This window comes from Oncorhynchus gorbuscha, linkage group LG14 (assembly GCF_021184085.1).
Source record: "Oncorhynchus gorbuscha isolate QuinsamMale2020 ecotype Even-year linkage group LG14, OgorEven_v1.0, whole genome shotgun sequence".
In the NCBI taxonomy this organism is placed as follows: domain Eukaryota; kingdom Metazoa; phylum Chordata; class Actinopteri; order Salmoniformes; family Salmonidae; genus Oncorhynchus; species Oncorhynchus gorbuscha.
The window spans coordinates 58,151,314-58,164,321 of record NC_060186.1 but is presented as its reverse complement, the minus strand read 5'-3'; the positions used below and the strand labels follow the sequence as shown (position 1 = coordinate 58,164,321).

At 41.1% G+C, this 13,008-nt stretch overlaps 1 long non-coding RNA gene across 1 annotated transcript; it reads right to left on the bottom strand.

The window, feature by feature from the left end:
• Nucleotides 1-4,696: 4,696 nt before the first annotated feature.
• LOC123995488 lies at nt 4,697-9,749 on the bottom strand. Its single transcript, XR_006831855.1, has 2 exons — nt 9,460-9,749; nt 4,697-7,160 (listed from the first exon to the last, which is right to left on the bottom strand). It is a non-coding gene; the product is annotated as an uncharacterized LOC123995488 (long non-coding RNA).
• Between the last annotated feature and the right edge of the window lie 3,259 nt (nt 9,750-13,008).

The window sequence follows — 13,008 nt, the reverse complement described above, 5'->3', positions numbered from 1 at the left end:
TAGCTCTGACGACATCCCCACTTTTGTGAGTTCTGTATGGCAAGCTGGTGATGTGTTGTACTGTAAGTGAGGTTTAATGTCCAATCATTAAGGTCAGTGCCTCGCCTACAAAGTGGTGTGTCAACAACAAGAGTGACCTATTAAATTAGGTAGATCATTTTTATTGACCAATCACTGTGGATCACAATAAGAGCAAGTTGCCACAAATGAACATTTCCAGGAGTTGTATACATATGTAAATGAGGGTTTAGTGTTTCCCTTGGACATGACCCAACTGGCCACTTGTAGAACAAGTGTCCATAATCGTCATCAGACAGTAGGGTAATTGTTTAATCGTCTCTGTCCATAGACAATGACGACTTTGTCAAAGGTCAGAGTTCTCACACCCCACCCAAACTACCAATCACACCATGATCTGCACTCAATGGCCTCTCACTCCATCCACTGGGAAGACCCCTGTACTGTGTGTGTGTGTGTGTGTGTGTGTGTGTGTGTGTGTGTGTGTGTGTGTGTGTGTGTGTGTGTGTGTGTGTGTGTGTGTGTGTGTGTGTGTGTGTGTGTGTGTGTGTGTGTGTGTGTGTGTGTGTGTGTGTGTGTGTGTGTGTGTGTGTGCGTGTGCATGCGCGTGCGTGTGCATGCGTGTGTGTGGTTAATTATAGCTCTCTCCCACAACACTAATAATAATGATCTGTAACTGCTCCCAGGGTTTCAGGGTTAACACAATGTTAGAAGTCTGATATGGGACTACCCTAACTCAGCATCTATCTGATTGGATTTTATTCACCATGATGACCTGAGGGACCACCATAAGTCTCTTTAGCCAAGACCTGGAAGGACAGTCGCTATGATGCGTTCTCACAACTGAGTAGGATCAAGTTCAAAACCATTTTCCTTTTATTTTAAAATGTTTTCCCTCCTCCTCAAGTCAAAAACATCCATTTATCATAATAACCGCAGGAGAATGTCACAGAGAGATACTGCAGTTGTTGATTCTCTCAAGGGTCTTCCTCCTGCTCTCTCTCTCCCTCTCAGAGTCTCTGGCTCCCAACAATGGCTGTGTTTGTGAGGGGTGTTTGTCAAAGCAGATTGTTAGCGGCAGGCTCGTTAAAGAGTACCAAATAAAAAGGGACAGTGGGGAATGGAATGTGAGACTAACAGAAGGGGTCAAAGGTTAGAGATTGAAGGGGGAAAAGGGGATGTTCAAAACATGTTCAAATAACTTGTTTTTTTTTTAACTAGTCAGAGGGTCTAATGGTGCTGAACAGGCATTTGAGTGTAGTAGGGCAACCTGCCTGTTTTTGCAGCAACTGCATCATCAGTTACACTTTAACACTGAAACCAGCGGAAAATACGTGCCCTTCCTCAAAAATGAAGACATGGTGCTTTGAATGAAGCAGCTCAAGTTTTTATTTCCATCTCCACTTCTTGCCCCAGGGAAGGCGGTTGTGAATGGGGTTTGGGCTTCTGGCAATCCAGTGTACCAACCAAACTCATCTATGTTAGAATCATCCTCTCTACCTACAGTATGACATCCTGTCAGTATCTGATTAACTCTTCCAATGAGGCCGGTCCATTACCATTCAGAACAAGATCCATTCAAGACATGTTGTCAACTCTGTACCACCATAACCTGCATGCTAACAGAGCCCGAAAATAGCACGGATGTGTCTTTACATGAAACCTATCTGTTAGTGTGTAAAAGTGGTCAGCTATCTTCTGTCCAGAGATCAATAGCTGACCTTTCAGGTTACGATTATTCCTGTCCTTTCCTACTGTGTGAAGTGTATGGGTTCAGTGTCTCGCTGGTGTGTGTGTGTGTGTGTGTGTGTGTGTGTGTGTGTGTGTGTGTGTGTGTGTGTGTGTGTGTGTGTGTGTGTGTGTGTGTGTGTGTGTGTGTGTGTGTGTGTGTGTGTGTGTGTGTGTGTGTGTGTGTGTGTGTGTGTGTGTGTGTGTGTGTGTGTGTGTGTGTGTGTGTGTGTGTGTGCGTCTGTGTTCATATGTGTTCGTCTGTGTGAGTTTGTGTGCGTTTGTGTGTGTATGTTATGGGGGAGTTGGAAAAAAGTCCTTACACAGGAGATAGGGTTTAATGAGATCAGAAGAAGAGGACACACTGAAACCAGGCTAAACCATTCCACAGTTAAAGAAGGACCACCACAGGAATGTGCTGCATCACACTGAGCACACACACACTCTTCAAAGAGTTTAAAAAAGTGTGATTCATTGTTTGAACCTTATGTCCTAACAAAAGCAGGATACTGAACAGTGTACACTACCTTCCTTACTAATGTGTAATTATTCCTGTGTTACAAGTGGCTATGGCTAAGGTTGGGGATGGGGTTGAGCCGGTGTGTGGACTTGAAGTTAGAGTTAGGGTTTGGTTTAGGGTTGAGGCTAGGGTTATAGCTAATGTTAGTATTAGTGCTGTGAGCACAGTGTAATAATGAGTAATTACAATATTGTTACACTGTAATTACATGAGTATTGAGTGGATACACAGTAATAGGGGTACTGTAATGTAAAGTGTATCCATCTATTCTGTTGAACCTTAAATTCATCAGTTCTCATTTTCAGACGGCCAAAATTCAGAGTAACTCCATGTGGCATCAAATAAAATCCAGCCGATCTGTCTTATCTTACAGGCACCAACCAGGCAGACTCTACAGGTATATGGGTTTTTAACAATTTAGTTTGTTTTTAAGGCTTTATGCTATTATATAAAATGTACTGATTCTCTACAGGCCCTTAGGTCCCATTGGACTGTATTAGCCTGTGTGTCTGTTCTCTTTTGACACAGGTATGTTGTGTACTGCAGTGTGATTAGGATAGCTCAGCTCAGGGGGAAAGACACACACACACACACACACACACACACACACACACACACACACACACACACACACACACACACACACACACACACACACACACACACACACACACACACACACACACACACACACACACACACACACACACACACACACACACACACACACACACACACACACACACACACACAGACTTGTACAGCTAACCTTGTGGGGACAAACAGTCCCATTCAAAATCCTATTTTCCCTAACCCCTAACCCTAAATCTAAACCTAACACTAAACCTAGCTCCTAACCCTAAACCTAGGTCCTAACCCTAAAACTAACCCTAGTTCCTACCCTAACACTAATCCTAGCTCCTAACCCTAAAACTAAACCTAGCTCCTAACCTTAAAACTAACCCGAGCTTCTAACCCTAAAACTAACCCTAGCTCCTAACCCTAAAACTAACCCTAGCTCCTAACCCTAAAACTAACCCTAGATCCTACCCCTAACACTAATACTAGCTCCTAACCCTAAAACTAAACCTAGCTCCTAACCCTAAAACTAACCCTAGCTCCTAACCCTAAAACTAACCCTAGCTCCTAACCCTAAAACTAACCCTAGCTCCTAACCCTAAAACTAACCCTAGATCCTACCCCTAACACTAATACTAGCTCCTAACCCTAAAACTAAACCTAGCTCCTAACCCTAAAACTAACCCTTAACATAGTTCTAATTCTAACAGTAATTCTAACCTTAACCCTAAACCCCCTAGAAATAGCATTTGACCTCGTGGTTACTAACAAAATGTCCCCAGTTGGTCAAACCTTTGTTTGTTTACTAATAGTTAAACACACACACACAGACACGCACAAACGGTCCTCAAAGACCTCAGGCATGGTATAGGAGGGATTGGCTAGATCTCATTCCCTCTCTCTTTCCTTCTCTCTTATCCCTGTCCTCAGTTGCAGAGACATTCATCTCTTTGTTACTGGCTGTAAGAGAGTGTAACAAGAGCCACCAAATACTGACACAGACACACAATGGAGTAGTGTGTGTGTGTGTTTGTGTGTGTGTGTGTGTGTACGTGTACGTGTGTACGTGTGTGCATGTGCATGTGTTTTTCAGTAGAGTAAGTGTTACAGCGAGTGTATGTACGAAGCTATGTAAAATAGAGAGTATTAATGTGCGTCTGTCTCCTGTCCCTAAGGCCTATAGTGACCTCATGAAAGCCCAGGCAAGCATGTGTGTCTCGCTGATGTGTGTGTGTGTGTTTGTGTGTGTGTGTGTGTGTGTGGGTGTGTGTGTGGGTGCGGGTGCGTGCGTGTCTGTGTGTGTGTGTGTGTGTGTGTGTGTGCGTGGTACTTTGTCATTCCTTGTTTTTTTCGGTCCATTTCTCACTGGAAAGCTCCTCAGCTCTAAGCTGTTGTTTGTATGAAAGCCCTGGGCGGATGGCGTGTCGCCGTAACCTGTACTAGCCGTTACTGGGATGGATTTTGGAGCGGGCTGGGCCCCTAAAGGAGCTTACCGCTAACTGGGTCAGTTCTTAGCACCGGGCGGCCGTGCAGCCGTAGCCTTGACCGTGAACAGCGTTGTGCTTAACCACCAGTCTGAGTCGTTGAGCACTTTACTGGGACCGCAGCAATCTGCTTACTGAGCTCATTGTTCTTACAATCTTAGCGGTACATGAAATGGGCTTGTCTAGTTAAATAAAGGTGAAATAAAAAAATAATACATGAAATGGGAAATTGGGAAAAATGTGGGCCTGCAAAAGTAAAACCATTACTGACATCTAGTGAGTAGAATCAGCATTTCATTGTAATCTGTGCTTCTTCTTTTTACTGCCAAACATGACAAGAAAGGTGAAGAATAGAGGGACAATTTAATCCGTTTATAGGTTTTTATTCATAGTATTGATACATGCTGTATCATAAAAATAAACATGAATAGACATTCAAGGGTGCTTTGTGAAGCAGTCATAATTCTTCAGTTCACTATGGCATTCCTAAACAACATTGTTACATTTAGCAACAATACAAAGATAGGCCTATTGTAAGCCTTTTGGTATGAAATGTAACCGTGTAAAACAAACAGCACTGTAGTGTACTATACCTATTAAACAGCAATGACCCTTTACACTGTGTATGAGATAACATCACTCCCCCATTGCAGTTTTCAATATCAATCATGTTCCGAATTGAATTCTGTCTCAGTTCTTCACCAAGTTCATGTAACATTACATTGACTAAGATAAACTAGGGGTTTCAGAACTCCTACTATGTTCCTCTCACTGGTCTGGGTCTCTATTTAGGGTCACTATTTAGGGTCACTAACCCTTTATACTGGTGAAGCTGGACATAAAAGAGACACTTCTCCTAATTGGATCACTGGAAGTTCACTGGATCACCGGAAGACTACTGGATCACCGGAAGACCACTGGATCACTGGACAACTACCAACGGCATGGTAATCTGTTCTATTGGAGAATCCAGTGTAAATCTAAGGTCTGGTTACATCCACTGTTTCCCCTAAACCAGACTAGTGGGATCCCATGGTTATGACACAGTAACCTACAGTACGTTCATGTTTACAATTACAGTATACCACTAAGAAACATTCATTGTGTCGGTGATACATTCATATGCTGTCGTGTTAAAGTTATTTCCCTTATTACAAAGTGTGTACTGCATGTTCTGAATCTAAAGGAAATATAAATAGTATTTCATGCTAGCTATGTTAAGAGACCATATGGCCATTAATCTAAACATCCCAATTCTGACAAACATGGAGGACAACTTGGAGGAATCTCGGTGAATTCACACATACGGTGGCATTCGTCCAGTGAGGTCCATCCAGGGTGGCTGTCCTGGATGCCTGATACCAAACTGTGGTGCCGTGTGTGAATCCAGCTGGATTCCACCCAGACTAGTTCTCAAACCAATCTGGCGTCACTTTCCATGTCACTTAACCATCTACTAATCTCTTCAATCTTGAATAATTCACATATGTACATATTATGTACACACACATACATTCTTTAAAAAGTGCAAAGTGTCAGAGTGTTTTGGTGAAAAGAATGTATGTAAAAATATCAATCTTTTCACTGTGCAAAATCAAAAAGGTTCAATGGAAAAAAAGTTGGGCTTGATCAAATAAAAAAAGACATTAGAAAATACAATTGGAAGCAGGTCGGTTGAGTACATTTTGAATCTTGGTCAAAGGATTTTTCCTGTATTTCTTTGCATGCAAACATAGCAGACAAAGAAAGTAAAGCAAGTACCAAATGAAGGAATCTTGTCTCCAGAATCAAGAGCATTGATGATAACAGACAAAAAAAAAAACATTTTTATAAACCCTATGACCAACTGGATTCTCCGAGTTCCAAGATTCTACCATTTTGATTTCGCTCTCCTTCCCTGCCACTCGTGACATTATTCAGGAAAACACTGGATACCTTTCCCTAAAACAGAGGGGCTAATCTCTGTCTACATGCCTTGCCAAACACAGACAAGAGAATGGCAATAAACAGGCGGACTGGGGAATTTCGGCAGGTTTTGAAAAATATTTGACATATTTAATATTTCTCCATTGCGATGTCTTTATTTCTTGGGTTTTGGTCTTCTTGGGTTAGCGTGAGGTAACACCATTTGGTGTTTTAAACTGATTTTAATGGATCGCTCCCTTTAAGGCACAGAATTACAAAAATAAAATGGGTGGTTAAAGTTGAGGATGTTACCAGCTCAAGAAAACATTAAGAGCTCAATAAGAATGTATTGATGTATGTTGGATGAATAACACTTTAACTGGTTTGAACGGGAGAGGTAGTTTAAAAGAATATAGATTTTTTTAAATGGAGGGATAACCTTATATGGTCATAACTGTGCATGTGGAACCTTAAAGTATCGATCTTCAATATTAAACTTTTCAGAATAAGAATCTGAACTTGGTTCGTCCCAAACTTCAACCAGAATGGGGGAAATCAAAACTCAACTAAAACAAAACCTTTTTAGGAAACAGAGACTAATTATTCTTACATTTACATTTACATTTAAGTCATTTAGCAGACGCTCTTATCCAGAGCGACTTACAAATTCTTGTAGTGTAAGTGGAATCCAGGGGTATTGGATATGCTCCAGTGATCAATCTTATCCATGTTGTCGTCTTCAAGGTGGAAGGTCAGAGGTGTTGTGTCTTGCCTCATCTCAGCAGGTTAGCGGAGGGCTTGCAGTGCAGGGTGAGCTGTCGTGAGCTGTACCCAGACATCCCAACTCCCATCAGTCCTAGCAGCATGGCCACCCTCGACATCATGGGCCCTTCCCGGCTCTGCAGCACGGTCTGGGCAGCTTGAGTCTGAAAGGTCAAGAGAGAGGGGTCGTCACCATGGCGACGGCAGAGAAACCTTCCATCTGGCCTGTGCTGTTCTGGAGTCCTTAAATATGTGACAGTGGTCAAGCATATTTTTCATCCCCGTGTTGGTCTTACCATGGGGAAGATCCGGGCTACTGGGGGGGGGGGGGACATAACTACAAATAATTTGTAAACTGCAAATTGACTGCAAGAAGCCCAAACAGATATAATATTTGATTAAAACTTAATAATTTCAAACCTTGATTACATTTATATACGATCAGATATATCTCTCCATTATGGGTGGGAATACTTTGGAACAGAATTCAAAATTAAAATCACTTGGAGCTGATTTGCTGGTGTTTTTACAGTCTTTTATGTTCAACAATAAATAATAAAAAATGGTTCAAAAAAATATTTGCTCCGAAAACGTGGGGGGGGGGCCAAATAAAATCATATATAAATTGAGTTATTATTTTATCTTAGCTCTATGTTGTTAGATTATAGAAAAGAGCCTTAAAGTCAAATATATATATACTTTTTTTACGAGTAATTGCACATTTATGACACCACTCAGCTTCTGTGACTGAGGATGTTTATTTGAATCTAACCTGTGAGTTATCTAACTTAGCTAACTGGTGAGCTCAAAACACAGTTAATCAGGCTTGACACTTCTCGACCTGAAAAACGAAATAGGCTTCTAAATCTAGCTGCATGGTCCTAAAATACCCTTGGGGCGATTGAGAGCATGGATCTCAGGTCATTTGACTGTAGATCTTACTAAGAGGACATTAACTTGACCCTGAAGCAGCTTGTGTCATCAATGCAGATCCATTCAAAGGCTGCAGGGGGGACTAATCCTGCTTATCCTGCTCACCCGGAAACACACCGGACACCCGCTGGGCTCTGGACGGTGACACTGTCAAGACCCTTTTAATAAGCCATTTTAATAATGGGAATTGATGGGAAATGATGTAAATATATCACTAGCCACTTTAAACAATGCTACCTTATATAATGTTACTTAACCTACATTATTCATCTCATATGCATATGTATATACTGTACTCTACATCATCGACTGCATCCTTATGTAACACATGTATCACTAGCCACTTTAACTATGCCACTTTGTTTACTTTGTCTACACACTCATCTCATATGTATATACTGTACTCGATACCATCTACTGTATGCTGCTCTGTACCATCACTCATTCATATATCCTTATGTACATGTTCCTTATCCCCTTACACTGTGTATAAGACAGTTTTGGAATTGTTAGTTAGATTACTTGTTGGTTATCACTGCATTGTCGGAACTAGAAGCACAAGCATTTCGCTACACTCGCATTAACATCTGCTAACCATGTGTATGTGACAAATACAATTTGATTTGATTTGATTTGATTTAACTAGTCTATACAATAAAATACAGGATATGGCCAGATAGATGTACAGGTAACTGACAAAATAAAGGAAACATCAACATAAAGTGTCTCGGGCATTGGGCCAACACGAGCCGCAGAACAACTTCAATGTGCCTTGGCATAGATTCTACAAGTGTCTGGAACTCTAATGGAGGCATGCAGAACTCTTCTTCCACAAGAAATTCCATCATTTGGTGTTTTGTTGATGTTGGTGGAAAATGTTTTTTTTTCTGATGCTGCTCCAGAATCTCTCATAAGTGGTCAATTGGGTTGGGATCTGGTGACTGAGACACACACACACACACACACACACACACACACACACACACACACACACACACACACACACACACACACACACACACACACACACACACACACACACACACACACACACACACACACACACACACACACACACACACACCCTACGCTTCTTTAAGACCCCTCTTTCAAAGTCACTTCTAGCCATGATAGCTAAAATAATGGGCAACAGGGCATTTGTATACATGACCCTAAGCATGATGGGATGTTAATTGCTTAATTAACTCAGGTGTGGAACCACACTCACCTGTGTGGAAGCACCTGCTTTCAATATACTTTGTATCCCTCATTTACTCAAGTGTCTCCTTTATTTTTGCAGTTACCTGTACATCGTAAAATACGGTAAACATGCACTCAATATCAAACAGTTTTGCTTCCATTCCATATTGTTGAGTCACACAATATAGCAAAACAGTGTCAATTAATAGGTGATCGAATTATTTTGTTATTAATGTGTAGAGTTCTATTTGATTGACAGGCTCTTCTAGACTGTGCTCTAAAGGCATATTTATCTAAGCATCTATTACCACACTCATGCTGCTTACGCACCTGCAAGTATCTGATGTATCCAGGGGTCAGTCGAGGGATGCGGAAAAACATCTTAGCGGTCTCTAGAACCTTTTCCCAGTAGAAACCAGATCAACTCTCCAACAACCCTGAGGAGTTTATTTTTTAGCAACCTGGCTCTATGTCCCTTCTCTCTCTCCTTCTCTCACTCTGGCCTTGGTGTCCTCGACTGGGCTGAGTGCGGCGGTGGCAGCTCTCTCCTGTGTCCGAAGAACACACACGCCTGCTCAAAAACACCAACACACACCTGCACTGTCAAGGGCTGTTTTGATCTCTCCTGAGAGACTCATCCCTACAGGTGATATATAAAGCCTGGGATTGGTTGTGTAAGGAGTCACATGGTTAATGTGTTGTGTGTGTGTTGCCATTTCTCTCCCTCCCTCCCCCTCTCTCAAAGAGAGAGTATTAGGCCATTGGCACAGAAGGAGAGAGCTAATATGGTGGGTTAACGTACCAAGAGGGATGTACCTTACCTTACTGTCCCTGGGCCACCCTCTGGGGATCAATGGGTCAGAAAACAATGCTGCAATGACATTACTGGGAGAGCAGGTTAACAATTAGTGGCAAATTAGTGGCAATACAGATGATCCCATTGGGGCATGTTTTGCAGTTGTCGTTGTTGGGGAGATGACACGCATGGACATGTGATCTTCGCTGTACTTGAGAACAAATCTGAAGCAAAATATATAGAGCACCAGTCAATCGTTTGGACACACATACTCCTTCAAGGGTTTTTCTTCATTTTTTACTATTTTCTACATTGTAGAATAAGAGTGAAGACATCAGAACGATGAAATAACACATATGTAAATCATATAGTAACCAAAAAAGGACACCAACAAGAAGAACAGACTTGCTTGGGCAAATAAACATGAGCAATGGACTTGTGGAAATCTGTCCTTTGGTCTGATGAGTCCGAATTTGAGATTTTGGGTTCCAACCACCGTGTCTTTGTGAGAAGCAGAGTAGGTGAACGGATGATCTCCACATGTGTGGTTCCCACCTTGAAGCATGGAGGAGGTGGTGTGATGGTGCTTTGCTGGTGACACTGTCTGTGATTAATTTAGAAGTCAAGGCACACTTAACCAGCATGGCTACCTCAGCATTTTTCAGTGATACGCCATCCCATCTGGTTTGAGCTTACTGGGACTATCATTTGTTTTTCAACTGGACAATGACCCTAAACACACCTCCAGGCTGTGTAAGGGCTATTTGATTAAGGAGAGTGATGGAGTGCTGCATTAGATGACCGGGCCTTCACAGTCACCGGACCTCAACCCAATTGAGATGGTTTGGGATGAGTTGGACTGCAGAGTGAAGGAAAAGCAGTCAACAAGTGCTCAGCATATGTGGGAACACCTTCAAGACTGTTGGAAAAGCATTACTCATGAAGCTGGTTGAGAGAATGCCAAGAGTGGGCAAAGCTGTCATCAAGGCAAAGGGTGGCTACTTTGAAGAATCTAGAATCTAAGATATATTTTGATTTGTTTGACACTTTTTCAGTTACTACTTTGTTATGAATCCATATGTGTTATTTCATTGTTTTGATGTCTTTACTATTATTCTACAATGTTGTTGTGTCCAAACTGGTAATGTATGTCATTCACAGTTATTGATCTGAACTCGCCAACTGTTTCAGTTCATACAGACAGCCTTTGACAGTCAGTGATGCTGTCAGTGATGCTGACAGTCGTTAGCAATAAGATCCCATCCACAGGGCACCGGTTGAGATTGTTTCCCACTTTTACCCACACCATTCAGAGCAGAGGTCGTTTGGCCTCTCATTTGGACTACCAGAGGTAGGCATCTAGATTCAGCCATGGGTCGATTGGCTAAATCTAGATTGTGGATGGATGGTAGAGGGGGGGGGGGGGGGGGGGGGGGGTTGGGGGCATGATTATAATAACTTGTACACTGCAAGTTGACCACGCCTAAGTCCAAAAATATATTATATTTTAAAAATTACAATAATTTAGTTCCTTGCTCACATTGAGACACAATCACAAAAGTATGTCTCGTTTTTTGTGTGTGTGAACACATGGGAGTTTTCCTAAATTAAACACATTTTTAGTTGAATTCCTGGTTTCTTTTGACCCCCCCAAAAATAAATAAAAATCACTCAAAATAAAATAAAATGTATTTGTCACATGCGCCGAATACAACAGGTGTAGACTTTACCATGAAATGCTTGTTTACACTCGTAAACTCGTAAACAAGCATTCCCAACAATGGCAATAATTATAAATATAAAAATAGTAACACAAGAAGAACCTCTTAAGGATTGGACCCTTTTTACATTTTTCTTTGCCAAAAACAACATACCCAAATCTAACTGCCTATAGCTCAGGACCTGAAGCAAGGGTATGCATATTCTTGATACCATTTCAAACACTTTGAAGTTTGTGGAAATGTGAAACTAATGCAGAACACATTAGATCTGGTAAAAGATAATACAATATATATATTTATTTTTTTGTATTTTCTTTGATCCATCATCTTTGAAATGCAAGAGAAAGGTCATTATCTGATTTAGGACTATAAGCGCAATTTATATTTTGGCAACTAGATGGCAGCAGTGTATGTGCAACATTTTAGACTGTTCCAATGAACCATTGCATATTGATCTGGTACAGGTACTCCCTGTATATAGATTCATTCGGTATATAGATTCATTATTTTGTATTGGGGGCCAACTGTTGCCGACCCATGTTTTAGTAATTCCCTATGAACAAAATGAACAACTGAGAAGTGTTGACACGCTTTCATTTACATTTACATTTAAGTCATTTGATATGTATTATTAATTTTCAATAGATGTAAAAGCCTACAATAAAAATGATGTGTCACACAATGTCAATAGGCCTGAAAAACCTCTGTGCAATGTGAATGGCCTGGTGTTGGATCACATTGGTAAATTCCAAGAAGAAAATAGTTACCTTCGTTTATTTTCATGTCACGGAGATAAGATGGACTAAATTCAGAAGTACAGGTTGAATGTCACCAAAGCTCACGACACGTGCACTTCATATTGGCCTGCTAAACTTCAGAGGAAGGGATTTCCTAAAGCGCACGAGGCCTTCACGCTTGTTTACAGGACAAAATGACATGGAATTTAATACAGGACATAAGCAATTCATCTTAAGGTCGGGACTCAGGAGTGCGCATTACAAGTAGCTCACGAACGTGATGCCAGTAGGAGTATATTGAGAATCCCTATCTAAATCAGTTTATCACCTCGACGATGCAATTGACATGAACTCCATCAATAGCAAAACAATACAATTATTGCATTTGTTGACGTGGGTTCCCTATTATAAGAAACAAAACTATACTGACTATATATAGAGATATATATTGTATTGTTTTCTTTCTTTCTATCAAAACAACACAAAACTCCAAAATAGATTTGGATATTATTTTCAGAACATTGCGATTTAGCTGACAACCACAGAGGGGCGCTATTGATGTGAACTTGTGTACTGTTTCTCCAGACTACAATAATACAACTATGAAGCGGGCATGGCTGTAAAT